The 27,093-nt window shown below is 36.5% G+C and overlaps 1 pseudogene; it reads right to left on the bottom strand.

Annotated features, from left to right (window-relative positions):
* Positions 1 to 6,996: 6,996 nt before the first annotated feature.
* On the bottom strand, positions 6,997 to 8,277 carry LOC138827367 (tripartite motif-containing protein 43 pseudogene; annotated as a pseudogene).
* Positions 8,278 to 27,093: the final 18,816 nt, after the last annotated feature.

The following is a 27,093-nucleotide window of genomic DNA, read 5'->3' as shown; positions in this document are numbered from 1 at the left end:
GCCAGGTGATGCTTGCCCATGCCTGTAATTCTAGCTATCTCAGGAGGCTGAGATTTGAGAATAGAGTTTCAAAGCCAGCCTTCGCAAGAAAGTCTATTATGATACTCTTATCTCGAAGGAACCATCAAAAAAGCCGGAAATGGAGCTGTGTCTCAAGTAGTAGAGCTCAGAGACAGAGCCCAGGCCCAGACTTCCAGCCCTAAGACATGTCAATAAATAAACATACAATAAACAAACAATAAATAAGAAAAAGAAAGAAAATAAATTGAAATGGAGCCATTCCTACGTAGTCCAGTATTGTGTAGGTTTATAAAATTCTAATCTCAAAATTTCAACTCATTAATTAAAATACCAACTAACCTTAACAAATGATTGCTTACAGAATTTAGAGAAGTAATATCAATTGTCAGCCTTTCTCATAAAAAATGCAAATTTATCCTTAAATATTTTGTCTAAATAAATTTTTACTGAAGTGTTACATGGGGGGAGCAGCCCCAGGGTTTGAACTCAGGACCTCATACTCTCTCTTGGCTTTTCCACTTGATACTGGTGGTCAAAGACTTAGGCCAAAACTCCACTTCCAGCTTTATACTGGTTAATTGGAGATAATCATCTTAAGGACTTTCCTACAAGGACTGGCTTCGAAATATCAGCTTCCTGATTAGCTAGATTTACAGTTATGAGCCACAGGTAACTGGCTAAAAGTTGTAATTTATTGTGATTTTTTTAGTCTTATCATTAAGTCATTGGACAAAGGCATTGGCAGAAAACAAAGCAGCTTACAAACACAATATGCCTTGATCAGTGTTACCTCTTTCAACATTGTCACCAGTCTTTCTTCTACCATCCCCTTCTGTTTGGTAGGCTATACACTAGACTCTTGCCTGCATTTTCTTCCCCTTTTCCTCTTCATTTGTCTAGTCTTTCCCCTTGACCCCACCACGCCACTTTTGATATCTGAATTTGTGTTTTTTTCACTACATTCCCCATGTTTTTTTTGTTGGTTGGATTTTTTTGTCACTCATGAGGCTTGTGAATGCATATATATATATATATATATATATATATATATATATATATATATATGTACATATACACACATATAGATGTTAATATAGAATATATAGTACATAAATATAAAAAATAGATTTTGATAAAGATGAAAATAAAAATTTTTTTATTCCTTAAGTGTTCTTCATATCAATTTATCATCTCTTCCTATTTATACTAACTTAGTCCTAATTATCTCATACTTGTATGAATAGTAAAGCTCTTAATTGGTTCCTCTTGATCTGAGATCCTATTTACATGAATTTCTTTTAAAAAAGCTTTTGATATAGCTTTAATAGATAACACACTTTTTCTAATTAAAATAGCTTTGTGTTTGTTTTCTCAAAGTTCAAAAAGTGGACTTAAATTATATTCTCAAAATTATTCCTACTTTTTCTGATTAAAAAATTGCAATGATTTTATTCCCAGAAGATTCCTCTGAGTAATGTATTATACATTTCTAAGCTCAGAAAGTTTTAATGCACAACTGTGGCAGTCATTCTTCTCTAAAAATGCATGTCAATTTTCATCACTGTAACTAAGTCAATTCTAATCACTTAATTCAAATTGTTTATTAATCAATTTTTAAATTCAGCAATGTGTTAGACTCTCATCACTGAGAAATAACCTATGCAAAACCAGTTAAAGGAGGGAAGGCTATGTTGCTTTATGGTTCCGTTTTAGTTGATCTTGGCTGAGAGAAAATGGCCAAGACAAGGAAATAAGTAACACATTATGGTGATTTGTAAGCAGAGAGAGAACTCCTGAATAAGTGTGTTTCTCATTTTCCCTCCCTTGATTCTAAGTTCTTAGACTTGAGGATAGTACACAATCAGTATGTGTTTTTCCACTTTGCTAAACTTCTCTGGGAACTCAGTCCCCCATACACCTAGTTGTGTATGTTATTGCTCTCCTGCATATTTTTCAATCCAATCAAAGTGACAATATGACTTAACCATTTCATTTGAACACAGCACCCAAACACATCTCCTTATCCAAAAACGTTCCACTTTTGTCTCCAAAAGGTGTACATTCATCTTCTGACACTAGCATAAAAGGAGAGGTAACAGAAAGCATTGCCTCTCTCCAAAATTCTTTGTAGCCTTGACTTCCAACATCATTCAAAATTCCAGGTTCAAAATGTGCACAGAGACTCAAAGAAAATTTTTAGCTGAGAGTTGCCATGAAAATAAAGCAAAATAGGGCTGGAAAAGTGGCTCAGTGGTAGAGTGTTTGCCTTGTATGCATGAGGCCCTGGGTTCAATTCCTCAGCACCATATAAGCAGAAAAAGCTGGAATGGACACTGTGGCTCAAGTGGTAAAGTGATAGCTTGAAGTGAAATGCTGAGGGACTGTGCCCAAGTTCAGGCCCCATGACCAAAACAAAAAAAAGTAAATAATTTTTTTTAAAAAAAGCAAAACCAATTATATGCCAAGTATATAGACACATGCCTTTAATTAAAGCTACTCATAGTGAAGACAGGAGGATCACAATTCTAGGGAAGCCTGAGTAAAAGCACTAGACCCTATGTGAAAAACAAACTAGGATTGTCCAGTTTTAAGTGGTAGAGTGCTTACTAGGACAGTATGAAGCTTTGGTCCAAGAAAGAAGAAGAGGGGCAGAGAAGAAGAAGAAGAGGAACCAGAGAGGTAGAGTAAGAGGAAGGAAGAAGAGGAAGAGGAGAAAAAAGAAGTAGAGAAAGAGGAACAAGGAGGAGAAAGAAGAGAAAAGAAGAAGAAGAGGAAGAGGATGACAGAGAGGATGAGGAGCACCATACTTTCAATATATAATAACATGGTGTAAACACTCCTATTCCAAAAGAAAAGAATTGGAGAGCAAGGAAAAAATGGACCAGTAACTAAATTAATGGACAAAGAATTTGACTTGAAATTTCTTAATCGAACAATGTGTAAACAGAGGAAAGGAGGTTAATAGCATTAGCACATGTAAAATCACTTATAAAATAGAAATGATATGTCATTTGATACTCACCAGAATGGGTAAAAGAAGATGTGCATTAGTAGGTTTGGCAAGGATGTAAAGAAATTGAAGCTCTCATACACTGTAAAATAGCACATTCATCTTGGAAATTAGTGTGTAAAAGTTCCTCACGAAGTTAGTTACAGAAACACCAAACAGCCTAGAAACTTTGTACAGCCTAGAAAGTTTGCCTATAGTTTTTATACACTTAAGTTCAAAACTTGTGCATCATCACAGCAATATTATCTATGACAGCCAAAGAATTGAAAAAAAATTTCAGGCTGACCAATAGGAAAACAGATCACAAAACATATTATACTCATGAAATAGCCCATTATCAAGTAAAAAAGAGAAATGGAGAATTGATATTAGTGGAAACACTGACAACAGGCTAGATAGAAAGAACTAGACACAAAATAACACATAAAATGATTTGATTTTCATGAAATTTTTGAATTATCAAAATGAGGCATAATATTAGTTTCTTTGGCGTTGGAAGTCTAAGGAGAATTCAGAATAGCTGCAGACAGGTATAAGATTTCCTTCTGAATGACGAATATTTGAGAATATTCCAAGGTGATAATGATCAAATATACTTTCAAAATACAAAGAATCCCTAAATTTTATAGAATTAATTTAACAAATATAACATTTTTCAATTACACATAAAATGATTTTTAAATGGAATAATAGATAATCTTTAACAAAAGTAAAAATAAATAAATGTTCTGGAATTTGGGAGTTGCACAGTCTCTCCTGCTAGGCATAAAATTAAAGTGTTCTACTATGAAAGTAGACATAGAATATAGCAAATTGGTGGAAAACAGGAGCAAGTAAAAAAAAAATCAATGCATATTCCACAAAATTAAGAAAAAATCAGAGAATAAGCAGTTGGGAGAGATGAGTGGAAATGTTAAAAAGGGATTAAAGTGATCAAGATGTATTGTATTCAAAAACTACTTTATTGAATTGCAACTCCTTTCTCCAACTATTCAAATAAAATATTTTAAAAACTAGCAAATAAAATAAATTAATTAAACAAAAATAAATAATGAATAGATAAATAAAATACAATAAAAAATAAACTATAGATCCATAACAATATATGCCACAAATTTATAACCCAAACAAGAATAAAGTAGTTTTGTTCGTGCTTCTAGATATATAAGGTAGAAAATTTTGACTACATCTAATTTATTGAGTTCTTTTGTCAATGGCATTAATTATGCCGGTAGTAAAAATAATCATGAAGTTCTGAAATGAACAATACAGTATCCAGGATATTACTAATTACTAATGCAAAGATATTATTGCAGAAAGATGGAATAGTATATGTTTGTATGATTAGATAAAATATCAAAATGATGTCAGAATGTATCATAGATTTCACAGAAATAAACAATAGAAATTTAAATGTATAAGCCAGGGAAATACAGCATGATTACAGCAAGTAATTTATCTTTTTTTCTCGGAAATGAGAGAAAAATAAAAACAACAGTTCACAGGACAACAGTCAAATGTGGTCAAAGTCACAAACACTACTTTTAATCCTATACTAGAAAGGTGAGGTCACCCTAAAACACGTGTGGGAAGGTAAAGACTGCACTGAATTCTTTATACTCACATTTATACAGTGAAACATGACCACACAAACATTCTTCTAATAAACTCAGCACCACCTTATGTTTATTAACACCTGCCTATGGTTTTCTAAATTGAAAAACTGGACCAACATCATTGCATTGTTATTAACATTTAGAGTTAAGTAAATTGGTTAGCAGAGTTTAAGCAAATGGTATGAATTCAACAGTACAGTACCAGAACTGTATACAACATACCATTTTTTAGTTTATTTTTGTATTAATGTGTTAATGCTTAGGCTTTCCTGGACTGAGATCTTCCTATTGAGACTTTGTATATAGCTGAGATGGCAGACATATGCTAACTTGACTAGCTATTGGATGGGATGTGATCATTGTTGGGTCTGCAGGAAGCCTACACCCATCTCCTTCACCAGCCTGAACCCAGTAATCACCTGACTGTCCATCACCTAACTGTGAGTCAGAAAAGGATCCTTGAATCTGAGGTTACTTTCTCCATGTCTATTTTCTATTGTGACTTATCCATTTAGGAGCTTAAACTAAGGATCTATGCACTGTCCTTGAGTTTTATGTTGGAGCAAAAGGCTAATAAACACCATATATGACTAAGCTTATATTAAAATGAAATGGTAAATTAATATATATGATAAACTGATAAGAGAACCTACTAATGCTCATGTGTGTGTGTGTGTGTGTGTGTGTGTGTGTGTGTTTGTGTGTGTGTGTGTGTGTGTTTTATAAGAGCACATTATTAATACTCTATTTGCTATAAACTTTAGAAAATTATCTAGGATATTATTTTTAGGGTAGTAAGTTCTATAGTATCGATGACATAAGCTTTCACCTTCCAGGATTTATTACTATGAATCAATCTTGAACCTTATCTGTTCTTGTTTGTTGAACCATGAGCTTTAAAAGCAAATTCTCCTATATCTGAATTTCCAACAGGGAAGTAGCAGTCTAACCCTACATTCATATCATTGAATCTCAAGTTAGCAGCTTTTGCCCATCAATAAGATAATTACAGAAGGGATGAACACACAACAATTAAATATATAGGGTGAAAGGGAAACAAAAAAGTAAGCATTTTTAACTCCATATGATAATGCCACAGGGGATCAAAGAACTACAATTAATTATCCAAAAAAGAGCCAACACACCTGCAAAGCATCCTGTTATATTGTTACAAGTGGTGGCTCTTGTTAACCTCTCAGTATGCCTAATATATAAATTAAGGTTTGCCATAGTTATGGTTTGTGTTTATTTTTTTGGTTTTTTTTTTTTTGGGGTCCGGTAATGGGGCCTGAACTGTGGGCCTGGACGCTGTCCCTTGGCTCTTCAGCTCAAGGCTAGTGCTCTATCACTTGAGCCACAGCGCCACTTCCGGCTGTTTCTTTTTTCTTATGTGTTGCTGAGGAATCAAACCCAGGGTCTCAGGCATGCAAGGCAAGCGTTCTACCACTGAGCCACCTTCCCAGCCCTGCTATAGTTATTATTATGAATCTCTCTGCTCATTTTTACCCCCCAAAAGGATGACTTATTTCTTCTATTTAAAGACAGGCCTTCATCTTTAGTGTTCAACCATTTAGTCTCTTCTCCATTATTACCAGCTCTTTGTCTGAGTATACATTTTTCCCCCTTGTTTAGGAATTGGTACCGAAAGTTAAAGAATCCAATCTAATAGAAAGTGTAAAGACCCCTATGCTCTAGGAGAGAGGTGTTTGTTTTTTTCCTCCCAGGATGGATAATAGGACCTATTAATAGAAAGGCTGCTCTAGAACTTTGTGTCACTGAAACTAGTACTGTATTTTTGTACTAGCTTTTCCTGAGGCTTTAACTTAGGGCATGAGCCTTGTTCTTGTGGGAATTTTTTTCTTGTACCATGTGAACACAACTCCACTTTGGTGGTTATTTGGAGATAAGAGTCACTTGGATTTATCTGTTTTTCCTGGCTATGTATTGCCATCCTCAGAACTCAGCCTGCTGATTAGCAAGGATTACTGGTAAAACAACAGTGCCCACTGCATTCAATGTTGCTTTTTGTTGTTATTCTGGATTCCAACTGCTTTCAGGGTGAAAAGCCATCACTGGGGACTCAATTTTGCATGGGTTTATTTTTATAACAATTTTAAAATATTTATTTGCTCTCTTGTTGCATTGTTGCTACTTTATCTTATCTTCATTTAATACTGGTTTTTACATTTTATAGTTACCACCATATTTCATGAAAAAATTTAAATTAGTACAGTATTAGTGGTTTGCTTCATTTGAGAAAGGTTCTCTGCCATAGAGTTCCCAACACATAGAGAGTCTCTTCACTTAAGACACCGGGATACCACTGGAATAAAGGGGCCTGACAGGAAATCAGAGAGAATCATTGGGGTATCTCCAGATAAGGGAACACTTAGCCACATTCCAAAAACTCAGACTGCCATGCTCAAGATCAAGAAACAAACCAACCCGGCCCAGAGGCTTCTCTACATATTGAGACAGCAATGGGAAGGTGGTAAAAAGGGTGTAAAGTGTGTTCTCTTTCACAAACAAAAGGAGGAAAACGTCCTCAGATTCACTGAGGTTGCTCCCTATGACAGAATCAGTAACAACTCCCAAGGGCCAGGTCGAAGACTCATCCACACTAACTTCCCAGTAATGTTTCCCAGAGCTGAAGACTTGGCATCCAAAAGCAGTGAAGTGGAGGGAGTCTTCAGAATTCAAAACCGCATATTGATGGTCATGTCTAACACTGCTCCCAGGACCTTGATTCCCCATAGTTTCATTGAAGGCAATCTCCACCCGGTACTGATTGAGCTTCTTTTTCATTCCAGGCATGGGAGGGGCACTGAGCTGTGGCCTCAGAGGAAGTGGCATGAAGACCAACACTGACACACAGCTTTCTAGGGTCAACTCTACACCCTGAAGCAGTTCCACATCTGGCTTCTGGTATGTTTCGATCAGCTCCTGAAACATATTCCTGAGCTGATGCTTCTTCTGAAGCATTTAGGTTTCCCTTTCTCTGAGTTGCTGTAACATGGCTCTTCCTTCATTGATCAGTAGCTGGGAATGATATCTTTCCTCCTCCTGGACAAAAAGCTGCAGCATTCTAAAAACATCCTTAGTCATGTCTCGGTAGAGGTTCACATAATAAATCCATTGGTTGGTGAGTCTCTTCTTCTCCTGTAAATTGTGCTGGTTTTCTTGAGTCTTTTCCCATACAGCATGCACCTGCTTTGAAATCATCTTCCTCTGCACATCAGCAGCCCTTTCTATAGAATGGTGTTTGTGAGCCCTGTGCTCCTGAGACATGGAGCAGCTCCTACAGAGCAGGGCCCTGTCTACCTCACAGAACATCTGCTTGGTCTCCCTGTGTGTCCCACACATGTATTCCTCAGAGCTCAGGAACTGCCTGAGTCTGGCTCTTCTGGCAATGGCCACCAGGCTCCTCAGAACCACGTTGGTTTTCAGGTTTGTCTGCTGGCAGGGTCCCTTGCATCCTGGGCACCTGGCTGGAGTCTCTTCCCAGCAAAGGAAGAGACAAGGTCGACAAAAACTGTGCCCGCACTCTAGGGTGACTGGCTCTATGAAAGTATTCATACAGATGCCACAGCTCAGTTCCTTCTGGAAGGCCTGGACAATGTCAGGATCCATCATTCCTAGAATCTAATGAGGTGCTGGTGACTCACCCCTAAAAGCCTAGCTACCCAATAGATTGGGATATGAGGATCAAGCTTTGAAGCAGGCCTGGGCACCAAAGTCCCCCTGACACAGACTCTTATCTCCTATTTACCACTCCAAAATCACAAGTGGGCTGTGATTCAAGTGGTAAAGCACTAAACTTGTCCACAAAGTGACCTAGGGATAATGCCCAGTCTTGAAAACAAAGAGGCCCAGCAACACTGCCCTACCACTGGGTTCAATCCCCACAACCGACAAAACACCACCACCAACAACAACACCAAACCAAGGAAAGAAGAATTAAAAGAGGAGTAGATTCTCCCACTCTGATCCTCACCTGGAGTATCCAAGCTCCAAACAGCCTCCTCCTCCTGAGGGATCTTCAGCAATGCCTGAGTCTCAGACTTCCACTCTATTTATACTGAAAGAGGGTGGGCCCAGGAAAGGAAGTGTCTCTGATTGGTTGTTTAGGGAAGCTGATTTACATATCAATAGAAGTTGGAATTTACATCCTGACAACCCCACCTTTTACTTCCTCTTTCAAGGACTTGCAATTTGGTTAGGTGATTTGGGTTAGGTGCAACTTAGGTTTGTCCAGGGTTGGAAAAGTTTATTGTGTTTGTTTTATTTTGTTTTGTTTTGTTTTTTACTTCTGTGTATGCTTTATTTTTGGACTATGAGTTTATTACTTTTCCACCGGACTGTAGGACACATTCGTGGCATCATCCATTGTATCTTGTGGGTCTTCATTAATTTGTAATTTGTCAGGCCTGATGCTGGGTTGGTACTTTACCACTTAAGCCATGTCCTCTTCTGTTTGCTTTTGCTTTTGGAATAGAAAATTGAGTTTATGCTTAGGTTCCCTGGACTGAGATCTTCTGATTCACACTTTGCACAAAGCTGAGAGGACAAGAATTATCTCTTGCTTGAGTTGTGATCAGGGTTAAGTCTGCCCACAGAGCAGCCCCTCCCAGCTTTCCCATCACCTGCTTTAATCAGACCAGTAATCACCTGACTGTCGATGATCACCTGACTGTGAGTCAACAAACATCCTAGGCTCCTAGGTCACTTCCTCCCAAGTCCATTTTCCATACAAATTCATCCTTCCGATGTTGTTGTTCTTGTTGTTTGTCTGTCAGTGCTGGACTTGAACTCAGGGTAGAAGATCTGTCCCTGAGCTCTTCTTCCACTCTATTTCTCTTATCTTTATTTTAAATATCATTTATGCCTTTTTATTATAAAATGATGTGGTATTCTGATATATAATTTAATAACTCCATGCCATTTTTGAGAATGATCTAAAAATTATCATAGACATAAACATATATATATTATATACATTGGATTTCAAGAACACATTATTAATATTCAATTTGCAATAAGTTTTATCCTATCAGAATATTCTCTTTAGGGTTACAGGTTCTGTAGTATCCTTGGCATAACCTTTCCCATTTGTGGTTTTGTTACTATAATCAATCTTGTACCTTTCTTGGTGTTGATCCATTAGCTTTGAAAGCATAATCCCCTATCTGAATTGCCAGAAGCTAAATAGTAGCCTAACACTATGTTTGTATCATTGACTTTCAGGCATTGATTATCAAACAATCTTTTTAATTTTTCTTTTTTAAAAATTTTTGTCATTAGTGCTGCGGAACTCTGGGTCTGGTGCTTTCGCTCATCTCTTCAGCTCAAGGTGAGCCCTCTACCACTTGAGCCATAGCACCACTTCCAGTTTTCTAGTGGTTTATTGGAGATGAGTGTCTACGACTTTCCTGCCTGGGCCGGGTTTGAACCGAGATCCTCAGATCTGTTTCCTGAGTAGCTAGGATTACAGGGAGTGCACCACTGGAGCTGGCTAAGCATTATTTTTTATCTTCATATGATAATGACAGCAGGGATGATGGCACGATAATTGGGTACATAGAGTAAAAGACAGACACCAACAAAGAGCCATCACAACTGGACAGCAAACTGTTGTATTGTTACAATTGTTGGCTATTGTTAATCTCTCAGTATGCCTAATGTATAAATTGAGCTTTGCCATTGTTATTATTAATCTCTTAGCCTGAGTTAATGTTCTCTTCATTTTTACCCTAAAACATTATGACTTATTTTTTCTAAAGCCATTCCTTCATCTTTAGTGTTCAACCATTCACTTTCTTTCTTCCCCATTATTACCAGCAATTTCTCTAAGTATTCCAGTTCATTTTATTTTATTTTTAGGAATTAGTACTACAACTTAAAGAATCCAATCTAATAGAAAGTTTAAACACCCCAATGGTCTAGTATAGAGGTGTTTCTTTTTTTTTCTTCCCAGGATGGATAACAGGATCTAGTCATCAAAAGCCTGCTTTAGAACGTTGAGTCAACGAAACTAATACTGCTTTTTTGTTCTAGGATGTACTTGGGGCTTGAACTTAGGGCATGAGCAGTATTCGTGAGGGTTTTTTGTTGTTGTTGTTGTTGTTGTTGTTGTTTGCTTTGCTTTTTTTTTCTCCTACTACTTGGACCACAGCTCCACTTTGGTGGTTAATTGAAGATGAGTCTTTTGGACTTTCCTATATGAACTGGCTATGAACTGCCATCCTGCTCAGCCTGCTGAGTAGCAAGGATTACTGGGAAAACAAAAATGCCCACTGAATTAAATGGTTTTTGTTTTGTTTTGTTTTGTTTTTTGCTGTTATTCTGAGATTCACCTTCTTTCATGGTGAAAACAGTCACTGGGGACTCATTTTTGCATGGGTTTATTTTTATAGCAATTTTTAAATAGTTTTTTGCTCTCTTGTTGCATTGTTGCTACTTTATCTTATCTTCATTATTTTTTACATTTTATATTTTATTATATGTTACCTCCATATTTCATAACAAAATGGGATTACTGTGCAAAGAAATTCAAATTAGTACAGTATTAATGGTTTGCTTCATTTGAGAAAGGTTCTCTGCTATAGAGTTCCCAACATATAGAATCTTCACTAATAATGGTTTATCATTGGAGAAAAAGGGTCTGACAGCAAATTGGAAATAGCCAATGGGATATCTCCAGAGAAGGGAACTCTTAAACACATTCCAAAAACTCACACTGCCATGGTCAAGATAAAGAAACACCACACCCTGGCCCAGTGACTCCTCTATATAATGTGTCAGCAGTCGGCAGGTGGTAAAAAAAAAGTGTAAAGAAAGTTGCCTTTCACAAAAGGAGGAGTAAAAGGTCCTTTGATTCAGGGCAGTGGGCCTAGAAAAGGGTGTGTACCTGAGTTCTCATTTAGGGAGGTTGATTTACATATCATTTGGAGTTGGAATTTCCATCCTGGCAACCACACCTTTAACTTCCTCTTTCAAGGAAATGCCTCTTACAATTTTCTTAGACAGTGACAAGTGCTGTGTATTTTGGTTAGGTGCAGGTTAAATTTATACAGGATTGGAAAACCTTTTTTTTCCTTACCTTTTTGTATCTTTTATTTTCGTACTATGCATTAATTACTTTTCCACCAGAATGTAGGTGACTTTGTATCTTGTGGTTTTGAAAATTAGCTAAGCTTACATTGTGGAGTTATTAGATGATCATCCAAGTTTTTTATTTGGAAATTGTCATGCCTCCTGCTTGTCAGGTGCTTCACCACTTGAGCCATTTCAATCTTTCTATTCTCATTGGACTTCTAATCTCATAAAAAATACTGTATTCATTTTCTATTGGTAATGTAGTTCTCCAATTTTAATTTATGCAAGAATTCTGAACCGATTTCAAAAATGAAGGACATTTTAAAGTAATTCATTAAAATTTCATAAAAGCTATGAATATGGAGCTATATATAATTCATTACTTTTGTTTAATTTTTCACACCAGAGTTGTAGAGTATGCTCAAAGGTGATTTTTACACTAACCTTTTTCTTGTGGGAATTATTTTAATTAAGAAAATACTTTACATAGCTAAGATATGGAACCAACCCAGAAGCCCCTCAGTAGATGAATGGATCAAGAAAATGTGGTATATATACACAATGGAATTCTATGCCTCCATCAGAAAGAATGACATTTCCCCATTTGTTAGGAAATGGAAAGGCTTGGAAAAAATTATATTAAGTGAAGTAAGCCAGGCCCAAAGAAACATAGGTCCCATGGTTTCCCTTATTTGCAATATCTAGTATAGGTATGAGTCAAGCGGAAAAGATCAGATAATGTGATGTTAGGAAAACGAACCCTTAAATATGTATTTTAATGTTTTCGTTTCTTTCATGCATGTGTTTCTAACGCATTTATAAGATTATTTCTTTGTTGCTTTGTATGTCCCTCCCCCACAGTGTAACCCCCGCTTTCACTTTATTTGATGTCAGTATAACATGTGGAGGAGATGGGGACAAACAAGTCGTTTAAGGACTCAGGTGGACCTGTTGTAACAAGGAGAATTACAAAATGTCATGTCAAAGCAAGCTTTACAATGTCGGTGTGGGGGGGGAGGGGGGTATGATTGGGTGGGGGGGAGGGGGGAGGCTGGGAAGGGAGGTGAAGGGTAAACAAAGGAGGAGGCTGCAATGCTTGGTAAGAAATGTATGCATTATCCTGCCAATGTAATTGTAACCCCTCTGTACAGTATGTTCTCAAATAAAATAAAATAAAATTAAAAAAAAAAAGAAAATACTTTAGAGACATTAATATTAGTTCAGCTATTTATTCTGCTTCATAAGGAATGTGATTTTAAGTTAATACACAGATCTAAGACAGATGATACATTTGGCATTTAGATCAATTTGTGTAATTACTTTTTTATTTAAATACTGAATACATGTTTCTGAATTTTCAATTTATTACCTGAGTCAAAGGTATATCATTACACCTGCAGAATCTAATCCACTTTACAAAGACTAAGTAACATACTAGTTTGAATTTTATTTTTTAGTTCAAAAATAATATTCAACATATATCATTTCAATAGGTTCCACTGAAAATTTATTAAGATACGCAATATCCATAGATATTTCATATTCTATATTCTTATTTTTGGATTACATTTCTGTAATCCATGTGTCTTGTGTTAGACTTCCAATTGTTCATCTCACATCTCTGTTTGTTCCAGGATTTCAGCATTAATGTTTTCTTTTTTCCGTGGTTTTATTATTTTTTCATCTCACTATCACCATTGTAACTTTTTAACATACAAAAAAGAAAATTCACTATTGCCCAGCTCAGCATTCTTTACATTTTCAAAAATCTAAGTAATGCTACTGACATACAACATACATCATGAAATGATTGATATAATGTATACAATAAAGTAATATCAAAATATTGCATAAAAATTAAGAATATGTAATGTCATGAAATTAAAATACACTATTATTAAACTGTGACATCAAACATTTTCCATTATTACTATAATATAGTAATATAAAACCATGCCATCACTCTCCAACTTGCTTTGTAAAGAATTTACACTTTGTCGAAACCTACACCTGAGCCCCTTTCCTGGTAATGAACGGACTGTTAAATGTCTCCAGAATTTGGGCCACCTCCCAGAGGCCACTGGTATGTTTGGCTCCTCCCCTCTCTCATCCCTTATAATTAGGCATGAGAGAATTCCAACTAGTCCTCATGCAACAAAGTAAGTTAGAGGACAAGAGCCCTGTTCCCCAGCTGGACGCCTCCAGGTATTCATGCAAAAATGATCTCAAAGTTGTCATTTGCCTCAGTCCTGCAGCCTTCATTGCCCTAGCCTGCAAGCTCATGTAGGTGCTTGAATAGCAAGCTGTTGTAGCACAATCTGCTCTGTAGTAGAGGTCCTTGAGATGCGAAGGTACCCCAGCCTCTCCTTGGGCAGGCTCCACATAGTCTTCAAGCTTTAACTCTTCATAATCATGTTGCTCCTTGATAACTTCCCTCTTCTTGGAGCCTGATAGGTCTGAGGGGCCCTCATCAGCAGGGGTTTGGATGGCTGCCAGGAACTTGTCCTGAATCTCAGGTGCCTTCATTTGCAAGAAGCAGTAGTAGCTCCTGCAGCTCCTTCTTCTTCTCCCTCTCCTCCTGGGAGAGCTGGTTGACACACTCATCTTTCTTCTGATATAGCTCATCCAGTACTTCCGTCTGTTCTTTATAGAATTCTAGGGACTTTTCAATGGTGCTTTTTGACAGCTGGCTGCATCGATGTTGGAGTTTATCCACTTGCTTCTGGAAGCCCACCTTTTTTAGGCAGCTTGTGGATGAAGCAGAATTTCAGGGTCTTCTTGGGCATTTGTGTGTCCTGCTTTCTATCCCATGGTTTCAACTCCTGAAGAAGAAACCCTACTGCTTCAGCTTTCTGTGGCTCTTGACTACCAGATTGGTCAGGCACCCACAGTAGGTATGTTGCTCCTGCAGCTGCTGGCTGAGCTTCGCCTTCTTTAATTCACCAATGGATAAAGATAAAAATCCCACCTGGTCTTTGGGTTGTCTGTCTTCTAGGACAGTCACAACAAGTAGAGTCTCCCCTTTTCTTTTTGCTCACTCTTCCTTCTCTAGTGAAAGCCAAAAAGCTCAGCTGGGGCCCACAGCTGGTCCTGTTTCTGTCTGGTGTTTTAAGGCATATCAAAATTGTTGTGTAATTTTTGATGGACCTTCTTGGTCCTCCAACTTAGTCCAGCAGTTGTGTGTACTTCTGCAGGTACTGTGGCAAGGCCTCATTCTTTAAGGTCAACTGCAGTTTGTAGGCCCTGTGCTGTTCACAGGTAGCTCTGAGCTCCTGCAGCTGTTCATGTTGAGCCACTTGGCTCCTTAACTCAGCCATCTTTTTCCATTCTTCTAACTTCTCCTCTTGCTGGTCCAGCTTCTTCTTTCACCTGCAGCTGTGAGTGCAGCAAAGTAGAGACCTTCTCCTCTTTCTTAGCCTATGTAAGACATCCTGTACCTGGCCCAGCTGCTCTTTGATCTCTAGGTTATGCAAAATTGTGCATCTCATGGCCTCATGTTTGTGTAATCTTCCCATTGTCTTGAAGAACTCATGCAGGTCCCAGGTCTTTCCCTGATGCTCCAGTTACCACAGCCACTCCTGCTGCTAAAGATTCTGGAGACTGAGGCTCTAGTTTTCCCACCTTTGAATGTAACACTTCTTCTCCCATTTCTGTTGTTACTTCTGCGACTAATAGGTCTTGGCTGGCAGCTGTAGCTTGGTCTGAGTTGGTCCTCCATGCTGCTGCTTGGAGGGAAGCTCTGCCAACTGCCTTTGAAGTTCCACCATGTTGGTCTCTAGGTCAAACACTTATCGCACCATTGCTCTTTCTCATCTCTCAGTTGGTTCATCTGTTGAGCCTTTTGTCTTTTCTCATGGACTTCTCCAACTTCAAGTCCCCTGCAACATGTCTCTCTCTAGCCTTAATTTGGTCATTAATTCTTTCATGGTCTCTAGCTTTGTCTCCACCCATGCCTTCTCTCCTATTACCTTTGTTTATATTTTGGTTACTCTCTTGGGGTGAATTAGGCTTTCTGACATATTGTTAGTGATTCCAGTGTTAGTGGAAAGTACACTAGCAGGAAAGGAACCAGAGGAAAATTCCAGGTATGCATGGTCTTTGGTCTCACCCTTAGCTGATTTACAGTCCCCAGTAATGTTTGTTTTGAGGTTACCTCTGTTTTTAGTTTTCTTTTTTTTGGTTTCAGTTGGTCCACCAGGAAAATTTCTCTCCAGATACTCTTTCTATAGTTTCTTGCCTAAAGAAAATTTTATTGTGCATGTGTGTCTGGTTTGGATAGATATCCCAGCACTGGGATAGGGATGGTGGAAGGACCATATTCCCAGGCTTTCTGAAATCACCTCTATTCTTGCAATCACCCACTTCCTACAGGATCTCTGAAATTCACTCAGTCACCACCTTCCTTCACCTGCCGGTAGTGGTATGAGCCAATAGAGGGAAATGCCAGTGGTACTAGGAAGCACATAATGTGGGTGTGGCCTTGATTCTTGTATCTTATTGGTCAGCTAGAAACAGATTTGCATTGTGGGATCATTGTAATCCAGACACAGTGGATAGAGACACCATGAGACCTGCTCCTACAGTCCTCCCCCATCCACATACCTATTTGGGGAGCAGGGCAGCACCAGCTCCTGTTTGCCCTCCCCATCTAACCTGCCCACTTGGGCTGATTAACTAGGATTAACTCTAGTTGTACTGGAGACTGCTCAAGACAATGTCTTCCATCCCATAATTACAATCACCAAGTTATCCTGAGTGGTTGCTCTCAGACCACTGTCATAGTCCCTCTTATGCTGGGACTATGGAGGGATTAGACCCCAGAGCTTAGGGGATGAGTGAGTGACAGACAGTATGGATGCTGGATACTGCATCATTTTATGATCTGTTTCCTCATATAACAACTTGGTCCACATATTTTACATCGCAGAAATACCGTTCAAATAATTTCCATCCAGTCCTCCAGACTGCCAGATTGTGCAAGTGCCACAATTCACTCACTCCTTACTGCAAGTTTCTAATCTGGTTCTGAATGTGTTCCCCCTACCTCCCAGGTCTCTATCCCACACGTAGTGTACCATGTTCCCCATTTGATTTATTTTTAAAATTTTTTATTGTGAAAATACCGTACAGAGGGGTTACAATTACATGTGCAAGGTAATGAGTACATTTCTTATCAAGCATTGTTGCCTCCTCCTTTATTTCCTCTTCCAATCCCTTCCCATCTTCCCCCACCCCCATCCTGCCTGGCCAAATTTGTAAAGTTCGTTTTTCAACATAACGACTTGTACATCTCATTGTTGCAATGGGTCCACCTGTATTCCTATTTAAACGGTTTGTTTTTGCCCTCCCCCTCCACAAATTATACCAACATCAATTACAATCAAAGCAGGGGTTATACCGTGGGGGAGGGACATATAAACCAATAAAGAAATCATCTTATAAATATGTTACAATCAATCACAAGAAAGAAAAAAACATTTCAATAATTATCTTGGGGTTCATTTCACCTAACATCAACTTATCTGATCTTTTCTGCTTGTCTTAGAAATATACTAGTTATTGCAAATAAAGCAAAACATGGGACCTATGTTTCTTTGGGCCTGGCTTACTTCACTTCATATAATTGTTTCCAAGTCTTTCCATTTCCTAACAAATGAGGAAATGTCATTCTTTCTGATGGAGACATAGAATTCCATTGTGTATATATACCACATTTTCTTGATCCATTTATCTACTGAGGGGCATCTGGGTTGGTTCCATATCTTAGCTATGGTAAATAATGCTGCAATAAACATAGTTGTGCTGGGAACGTTAATATGGTCTTGTTTGTGATCATTTGGGAAAATGCCCTATATTGGGATTGCTGGGTCATAGGAGAGCTCTAAGTGGAGTCTTTTGAAGAACCTTAATACTACTTTCCAAAGTTGTTGAACAAGTTTACACTCCCACCAAAAATTCTGTAGGGTACCCTTCTGTCCACATCCCCTCCACAGCTTGGTACTGGCACAAGAACAGACCTCAGGACCAATGGAATAGAATTGAAAACACAGAAATGAACCTACAGACCATAGCCATCTAATCTCCGATAAGTGAGCTAAAAAAGTAGAATGGAAGAAAGACAGTCTCTTCAGTAAGTGGCAAAACTGGTTAATCACTTGTAGAAAAATTAAGTTAGATCTTTATATATTAGCCTGCAACAGAATCAACTCCAAATGGATTAAAGACCTTGGAGTCAAAGCAGACACTCTGAAAACATTATAGGATGGAATAGGAGAAACTCTAGGTCTCCTTGGAGTAGGCCAAAATTTTCTTAATAGAGACCCAGAAACACAAGAAATCAAAGAAATGTTGGACAAATGGGATTGCATGAAATTGCAGAGCATCTGCATGGCAAAGGACATAGCTAGCAAGATCAATAGAAAGCCCATGGATTGGGAGAAGATCTTCACTACCCATACAACGGCCAAGGGTTCTCATATCTAAAATATAATTGGAACTCAAAAAATTAAATCCCCCAACAACAAATCCTCAAAGAAACAACTGCCCAATAAATAAGTGAGCTAAAGACTTGAAGAGAAACTTCTCTGAAGTGGAAAGAAGGATGGCCAATAGAAACATGAAGAAATGCTCAAATTCCCTAGCCATAATCGAAATACAAATCAAAACAACATTGAGATTCCACCTCACCCTAGTTAGAATGGCTATAATCAAGAACTCTAATAACAGCCTTTGTCTTGACATCAGAACAGGAAAGTTGCCAGGGACCTTCTCTAATACACAGTATACTTGTGCTCCTCTGTCTCACCTGGCCCCAACTGCAGCCAACTGTCTCAGCTTTCTTCAAGATTTTCTTCTAGTAGTCCTGTGTACTAACCACATTTTTACATGTCTAATAACTATGTATGATTCACTAGTGGCTATCATATAGAGCAGGCTTAGACATTTCATTAATTTCCTACTCCATATAAAAGGATGATTAAGCACAATTAGCTGATACTAAAATGCGTCTTCTTGTTGCAGGTTTGAGTGTAAGTTAGAAAATACAAAAATAAGATGGGTACTGATGGCTCATGCCTAATAATCCTAGCTACTCAGGAGGCTGAATTCTGAGGATCTCCGTTCGAAGCCAGCACAGACAGGAAAGTCCAAGACACTCTTATCTCCAATAACCCACCAGAAAATCACTATTTTGGTTTTAGAGCACCATCCTTGAGCAAAATGAACCCAGGGAGAGTGCCCAGGCTCTAAATTCAAGCCTCACAAGCAAGAACACAACAAAATACAAAAAATAATCTGTGAGTAGTTTGCATAGAATAATATCTCATTTAATCCTGGTCTTTTTTGTTTATGTGTGTTTGATTACCAGAAATAGACTCTCCTAAAATTTTGTGAAATAAAGTTACCCAGTTCTTGAGTTATAGAGCATTTGTAATCTGCTTTTTCTTGATGCTATTTTGACAAAAAGCGATCTATTCTGTCAAACCAAAGTGTCTCCAACTTGCAGCAAGTTACCATCTGTTAACACACACTTACTGGAATAATTCATATCTTAACTTCAAACTGTAACCATCAGCTATATTGTTCATAACCAGCCAGCGGTGTCAAGGCTATGAAGTCCTTACCAATGGAGTTAAAAGAACAGAATGTGCTTCGCACATTCCTTAAATCAGCCCCTGAAAGTCAAGCAAAAAATGTGAGCCCAACAACTACTGTGTCTCAGAGACATCACCACTCCTTGTGTTAAGATAAAAAGCTCAAGGGCCACCCTGCCTGGCATGCCTGCTTGACTCTGGGTAGAATGTCTAGGCTCCCTTCCTCACAGAACTAAACTGCCTTGGTGAGATCTCCTTTACTTCTGTGTGTCTATTCTATCTGGGTTAATATTTTGACTATTTTGTTTTAACACTGGAGCATTCTGGGGGATAGTCTGCAATATTCATTCTCTCTGGGATGGTGAGGAACTCTATTAGGGGATATGATTGTCCTGCTACTCAGCTGCAACAAGGTGGGGGCTGGGCAGCACTGGTGACATTTCATATCTGTGAATGAACTCCAACTCTTGGACATTACATGTGGATTTAAAAAAATTCCTAAATCTGGGCTCCTATGGCCCTGAACTCTGAAGATTATGGTTTGGATAATGGTTTGAAGCTAAACACTGATCCTCAGATCTCAGCCTCCTGAATAGCTAGGATATGAGGTGTAAGCCACCAGCACCCAGATTTGCTCTTGCTTTCTTTAGTGTAATTGCCTTACAAAGTCTTATCTCATTTAAATATGATTTCTTTCTGAGTTCTACCCTGGGCAGTACATTACAGATGGAAATTTCTCATCCTGTGCTGTCTTGGTCTTATTAAAACAAAGATTACTCTTCAGTAGATTTTTGCTGCTGCTTACCAAGTACACCATTCCCTAGTCCACTTCATGAGTGCACTAAGTATTTAAAACCTTCCATAAACTACAGGAACCATTCTAATTTCCTGGGTTAAAGTGTTGAAATATTGTATGTCTCCTTCCTTTGTCTTCTTTTCTTTTCCTTTTTCCTTTTTTCCTTTTTTTGGTCCATCGTGAGTCTTGAACTCTGGGCCTGGGCACTGTCCCTCAGCTCTTCAGCTCAAGGCTAGTGCTCTACCATTTGAGCCACAGTGCCACTTCCTCCCTTATCTGCTTGTTTTCTCTGTCTACATTCAAGGCATTTCAACATCTGTTTTCCAAACAATGAACAATATACACAGTATAGACTAAAGGGGTAGATAATCAAATATACTTGTAAAATCAAACTAAGCATGAATCTAACAAATGTTCTTGACTGATTCACTTAAAACTCTTGTCTTGGATGAGTAGTTCTAGTTGCAATTGTGGCATAAATTTCTTTTTTTTTTCTGAAATCAAATGATGGAAGAAACATTTCAACAAAGGGAAGTGAGGAATGAGCTCACACCTAAAGAAGAAACAGGGACCTTTCTAAGTTTATGGAGTACAGTAAGAAAAATATTGAAAAAGAAACAGCTAAATTTGAAATTTATGACAGGCATGATATCTAGAACCCATTACACGTTAAAGTAAGCCTGAATTTACAGCATCTATAATTTTTAGCTAGTTTTCAGGGTTTCACACCTGAAATATCTAACCACACTTGAGGCTAAGATCTAGAGAACTGAGTATTGAGGCTAACTTTGGCAGAAATGTCCTGCCTCTCTGCAAAACTATCAGCAAAAATATAAGTAGGTGTGTGGCTCAAGTGGTAAAGCTCTATCCAGTTAAAGTGGAGCAAGGAAGCATGGCTCTGAGTTCAAACCCTAATACGAAAAAATTAAAGAATCACAATTCTGGATTCTTGAAATTCACTTGAATGTAAAATCATTTGGCAGAAAAGACTGTAAAGAAAAAAATTAAAGCAGAAAAAGTGTATTGTTCTATACACACAAAAAAGGTTTTATAGATATATAAATATATCTATATATAAATATATATATATATACATAGATAGATAAAAATATACATACATAGTTGTGCAATATATAGAGAATAATGTCTGTAATTACATATATACATATATATATAACAACTAAGTGTATACGTTTGTCCATAATCCCTAAATTAAACTAAAAGTCCATATTTTAAACTATGACTCTTAGAAAGCATTGTCTTCACCTTTAAATATTTTCTGGATATTAATTTGTGTATGAAAGAGGAAAAGAATTTAAGTACATGTAACAATATTTATATTAACATGACCAAATGTAATGGCTTTACATAATTCTGTTTCATAATTCAAGTCATTATGCATTAGTTATATTGAGATTTTAAATATGAGAATTGTACACATATTAACAATCTATTTCTGAATAAGTTTGCTCTCTCCAACATCTTCCTATGTTCCCTTTCCTCTTTCTAGCTTTTTAAACTGTGCTTAGTGGATATATTTATATTGTTTACACATATATATGTAGATATGTGTATATGTATGTACCCTCATATATACCTAGAAATGTCCATATGCAAATATATACCTATATGTGAATACAATACAAATATATATTATATTAACAATACAATATTGTAATTATATATTTATATATTACCCCCTTTTATATCCATGTCCCATGATAATTATTAATTTTTACTATATTTGTTATTATGATTTTTCTGGTTTCTCATCTGAGAACAAGACTAGCCATTGAGATTTTTTCACATGAGTAGAAATATCACTGTCATATCATAATTAGAAGTTCTATGAGAAGAACCAGGAAATTTAAGAATATATCTAGAAAAAAGAGTCTACCCTTCTCATTCTCAGTCTTGGCCTTCCTTCACTTGTACCTTTGTTCCCCACGATGACCTTTCAACAATAATACTGTTCTGTCATGGCTTACAATGACTAAGATTCTGACAACATCACAAAGAAAATTTTTCTCGATTGAGGATAGATTGCTAGATAAGGGCTTTTAACAAAATAAAAATTAGATCTTTTTTCTTTTCATATTATCTTTTCTTCTTAAAGTGTTTTTGATTGACACATCACAATTCTATATACGTTAGATGAATAATGAGCTGTTTTATTCTAGCTTTGCTTTGCTTTCTGCATTTCTGGTATTGAACTCTGAGCCTCACACTCGCACTGTGGAGGCTCACCAGGATATAATATGTTTTGACTTGTTCCATCATTAGACAATCAAATCTGAGCAATCAGCGTATTGATCTTTAAAGTTAAACATTTCGAAGTCAATGGGGATGTTACAAGTTCTTTTTCTAAATTTGAAATTTCTTAGCAACATAGAAAATAAATAAACAGATAACAATTCAACAGGTTGAAATACAGAAAAATATACTATGTAAAGTTTTTCACAAATGCCCACGTGAATAGATGAAATTCTAAAGAGAACAGCTTGAATTTACCCTTAAAACTTATTCTATAAGAGGCAACAATGCTTGATAAGAAACGTACTCATTACTTTGCTCATGTAATTGTTACCCCTCTGTATTATATTTTCACAATAAAATAAATAAAATAAAAATATTCTTAAAAAAGAGAGTGAGGGAAGGAGTGATATTGTCAAAAAAGAAATGAACTCTTTACCTGACTTACGTAACTGTAACCCCCGTGTACATCCCCTTATGACAATAAAAACTTCAACCATTCTAGCCATTGTATTCAGTATAAAGCAAACATAAAAACATCTATTCACTAGCTCTTCTTAACCTTCCTGAAATTTAATGTGTCCCTTTTCCATGATATAATAGTAAATATAAATGAACTATAAACGTATTGATCACCAGGTGCCAGTGGCTCACAATGTAATCCTAACAATGAAGTATGCTGAGATCAGAAGATTGTGATTTAAAGCCAACAGGCAAAAAATCATCTATGAGACTCTTACCTCTAAATTAACCATCAAAAAGCCTAAAGTGGAGAAATGGCTCAAGTGACAGAACATTAGACTTGAGAAAGAATAAATAAGTACATACATAACTCAAGGACAACATCCCAGGCTGTTAGTTCAAGCCCCATGATCAACACACACAAACACACACACAAACACACACACACACACACACACACACATTGCTTTCTGCTCTTCCATTTATGTTGAAAATATTATCTCATGTGAGAAGCATTTAACATACTTTTTAAATTTTTATCATACTTTAAATTAAAAAAGTATCCATTTTATAAAAAAAACAGGTATTCTAGGCACTTGCTATCTGCTAGGAGACATTAATCATACCTTGATATAGTTAATGCCTTAATTAATTTACCTGTGACTGGTAGACATATATTATTATTATTATTTCTCCTCAACAAATGTGGAAAATTTTGGAAGAAAATGTGATAATAGTGGAATTTCATAAAATTTATGCTTCATAAGAGGTAATAATCATTGTAACTCCTAAACACAGCTTAAAACCAATAATGCAGTGATATTGAATTTCTCTGTAGTTTATATAGTGTGCAAAAAATTGATACTATATAGTATCTCCTTTACATTTCCTTGGAAGAAGCTAAATAAGAATATATACATCTTAAAATCATAAAATAACACTTTGGTTATATTAATGAAATGCCCACATTCAAAATCATTAATAAGTTTATGTAAATAGTACAGCTCTTAGATATTCAAATTTTGAAAGTTTTGAAACAAGTCATTCAAAAGTTTAAAACAATAATAAAAATAATCATTTTAATCAAACTAAACATATCCTTGATTGGACCATCAACTTTCATAGGAATATATAAATCTAGATAAATAGTATTCTTGAGCATGTGTGAGTTGTGTTTGCACAGGTATGCGAGTACTTGTGTCTCTTTGATATTTATATTGCATTCTTCTCTTTGTTGTGTATTGATTCACGTTAATACCAGTTTTGCATAATTCATCATGCGTTTAAAAACGTGAAAGACAGTGGTAACCAAAGGTAGCCCTCTGTAGAAAAATGGTGGCATGTGAAGAGCTCATCAGTTTGAAATCAAGCAGTGTATCATCATTTATCATTCATTAAATCACACACAGCTTCAAACATCTCCTTAGTGTTTATATTGGAGAAGGGCAAAATGCATAGATGCATGCATAGACACATGTTGTTACCTAATAAATCTCTTCATGCTTTTCACTGGCAGTATAAGTGTCTGACCTTGGAAGCGACCTCTCATCTGGAGTCTTTACATAGAGATGTAGGAGCAGCATTGACAAGCAAAATGAACCCTTGATAATCGCTGACACTGTTAGCATGGTTAAGCTTCTTAAAATATTACCACGGAACCTTTCCTTCATTTTTACAAACATATTTCAATTGTACTACATACTTTTTAAAACTCTTAAATAGAGCCATGATGTAGAGGAATAAAATGCTAGGCAAACAAGAAGAACTAATCCGTCCAATAATAAGTGAATAATAATAATAAGCCACAGGAAAGACAATATTAAATCCACCCAAAATTGCAAGAGGGAAAGATTAGAGTGGCAATATCAAACCCATGAAATTATAAAGAATGAGGCAATAAAAGTAAAGTACTGAGATGAAAAGTAATGTTATTAATTGTCTAGTAGCTTTTCTTCCCAGTGGATCTCATTTATCTTTGGAAGAAGTTTAAAGAAAAATCACAGCCCCTTTCGTAAACTTTGTTTTTCCACTGTCAGGTGTATCAGCAACATCTTGTATTTACAGCTGTCTTCACAAATCACAGGCAATTATGTATGTGTCTTTTCAATTACAACAAGTATCATCTTTGCAAAACTCTAAACTTTATTCCTTTGTGATTTTTAAATAAAAGCCTGTGATTTTATTTGCCTATGGTTTAAGAAACAACTTAGAAGACATTGAAGAGTTCATTGTTGCCACACCATGACAGGTTCTATTACTTATAAAGCAGAGTAGATTCCATGCTAATATTCATATGGCCAAATTGTATATATTAAAGAAAATAATCTCAGTACATCTTAAAACTTTTGATGGTACTTGGCTCTTTACTTATTACATTTCTTTATGATTTGTTAAACTACAGTTAAGAGAGCTATTATTTCTTTCCCAAATGCAAAGAAGAAATAAATATTTTTACTTAATGAGATATCAGACATTAACTCATATTCTAAGTTGATTTGAGGAGAAAATGGATATTTCATTTCTCATTATGACAAAAAATAAACAATTCATTCTTAGATGTACTTTGTTTTAAATATATATATATCACTAAAGATTAAATTTACCTGAAAATAATGGCGATCCAAAATAAAACTGTCAAGAATAAGTAAAAAACGTAACATTTTTTCTGATATTTTGAAAGAAAGCAGTCTGATTTTATTAATGCTTTAAAATCTGCAAATGAGTATCATGGTTCATCCTCTCTGAATTTCAATAGTCCAATCTAGAAACAATGGAACCGTTCCTCTTTTCTAATCCATAAAAAATCCTCTTGGCAGTTTTTTCAAACTGTACACTAAGTCTAATTACTTCTGTCACCTTTAGTGCTACATGTATGTTGAAGCCAGAACCTCTCTTACTTGAATTATTGCAATAGAGTTCAATAAGTTCTTTGTATTGTTTCTCATATTTTATAAATTCAACAAAACAAACAGAAACTTCTATATTGTAATTCTGCCAATTTTCCCTTCTACTCAAAACCATTCTGTGGCTTCTCATGCATGTAGAATTATAGGTAAGTTGGTCTTACATAAGTTTCATAACCATCCCTACTTCTTTGACATGTTTTCTCTTATTCTTATATTTTATGACTTCAAAAACTTTAACTTCCATATTGTTTACTGAACAAGACTGACTCCTTTTCTGTCTCCCAGCCCATCTTTTTAGAATATTCTTATCCTAGCTATCAATTTGGTAGTACTGGGGCTTGCATGCATGGCCTTACCATTGGTAGGATAGACTTCTACCACTTAGCAGCAACTCCTAGGCTAGCTACCAATTTTGATTCTTCAATTCCTTGCTTAGATCTCACTTTCTTAATGAGGACTGCCTTGAGTATGGCATCTCCCACTGAAACTTCATCCTCACTGGACCTCAAAATTTAAACACCACATTTATTCCATACCATAATTTATTTCTAGTATGATATATGTTTTACTGATTTCATAGATATTTGTTTATGAACAGTCTTTTTGTCTAGAGTCGTTTCTATTTTTGTCTATTATTTAGTGATTTTTTGTGTGCCCTAGATCAATTCAGAGCACGTGTTTTATGTGCCATATTCAAGTGGTTTTGTGGATTGAAGCCTTTTATTAGAATGGAAGAATAAAACTAGGGTTGGTGATAAGTAACCACTCATGACCACCAAACCTATAGTGTGCTAAATTGATTAAACCTCTTTTCCTTGGGAACATTTAGCAGTGAGTTGGATAGAAGTAGTATGCATTTCTGGATTCATGGATTTTTTTACAAATGAAGTTAAATTTGTCTTCACAGATTTGATTAAGTCATTATTACCACTATTTCTTGATCAGTATGACTGAGACTTATGAGTTAGCCATTTTCCTAGATCAGAGAATAAAATCTAAATTTAGGTATTGAAATGTTATTTATAGATATGAGTAAATATACATTTTTCTATGTATATTCAATAATCAATGGCTATTTTTTGTCATGCATTCTTGCTCTCTTTCTCGTTCTATTTCTCTGTTTGCATGTAGATAATTATCACTCTATTCTTCTATAATTTACCCTTTTCCTATCAGTCGTTGGGTTTGAACTCAGGGCCTACACACCAGGCTAGCCCTCTACTACATTAACTACAGTGCCACTTCTGGGTTTCGGTGGTTAAAGGGAGGTAAGAGTCTCATGGACTTTTCTGCGCTGGAAGGCTTCCAACCACAATGCTTATATCTCAGCCTCCATAGTAGC

The sequence above is a fragment of the Dipodomys merriami genome, unplaced genomic scaffold, assembly GCF_024711535.1.
Source record: "Dipodomys merriami isolate MVZ:Mamm:240054 unplaced genomic scaffold, mDipMer1.0.p SCAF_1545, whole genome shotgun sequence".
NCBI lineage: Eukaryota > Metazoa > Chordata > Mammalia > Rodentia > Heteromyidae > Dipodomys > Dipodomys merriami.
The sequence above is the reverse complement of the archived record's forward strand: the minus strand, read 5'-3'. Positions and strand labels throughout refer to the sequence as shown.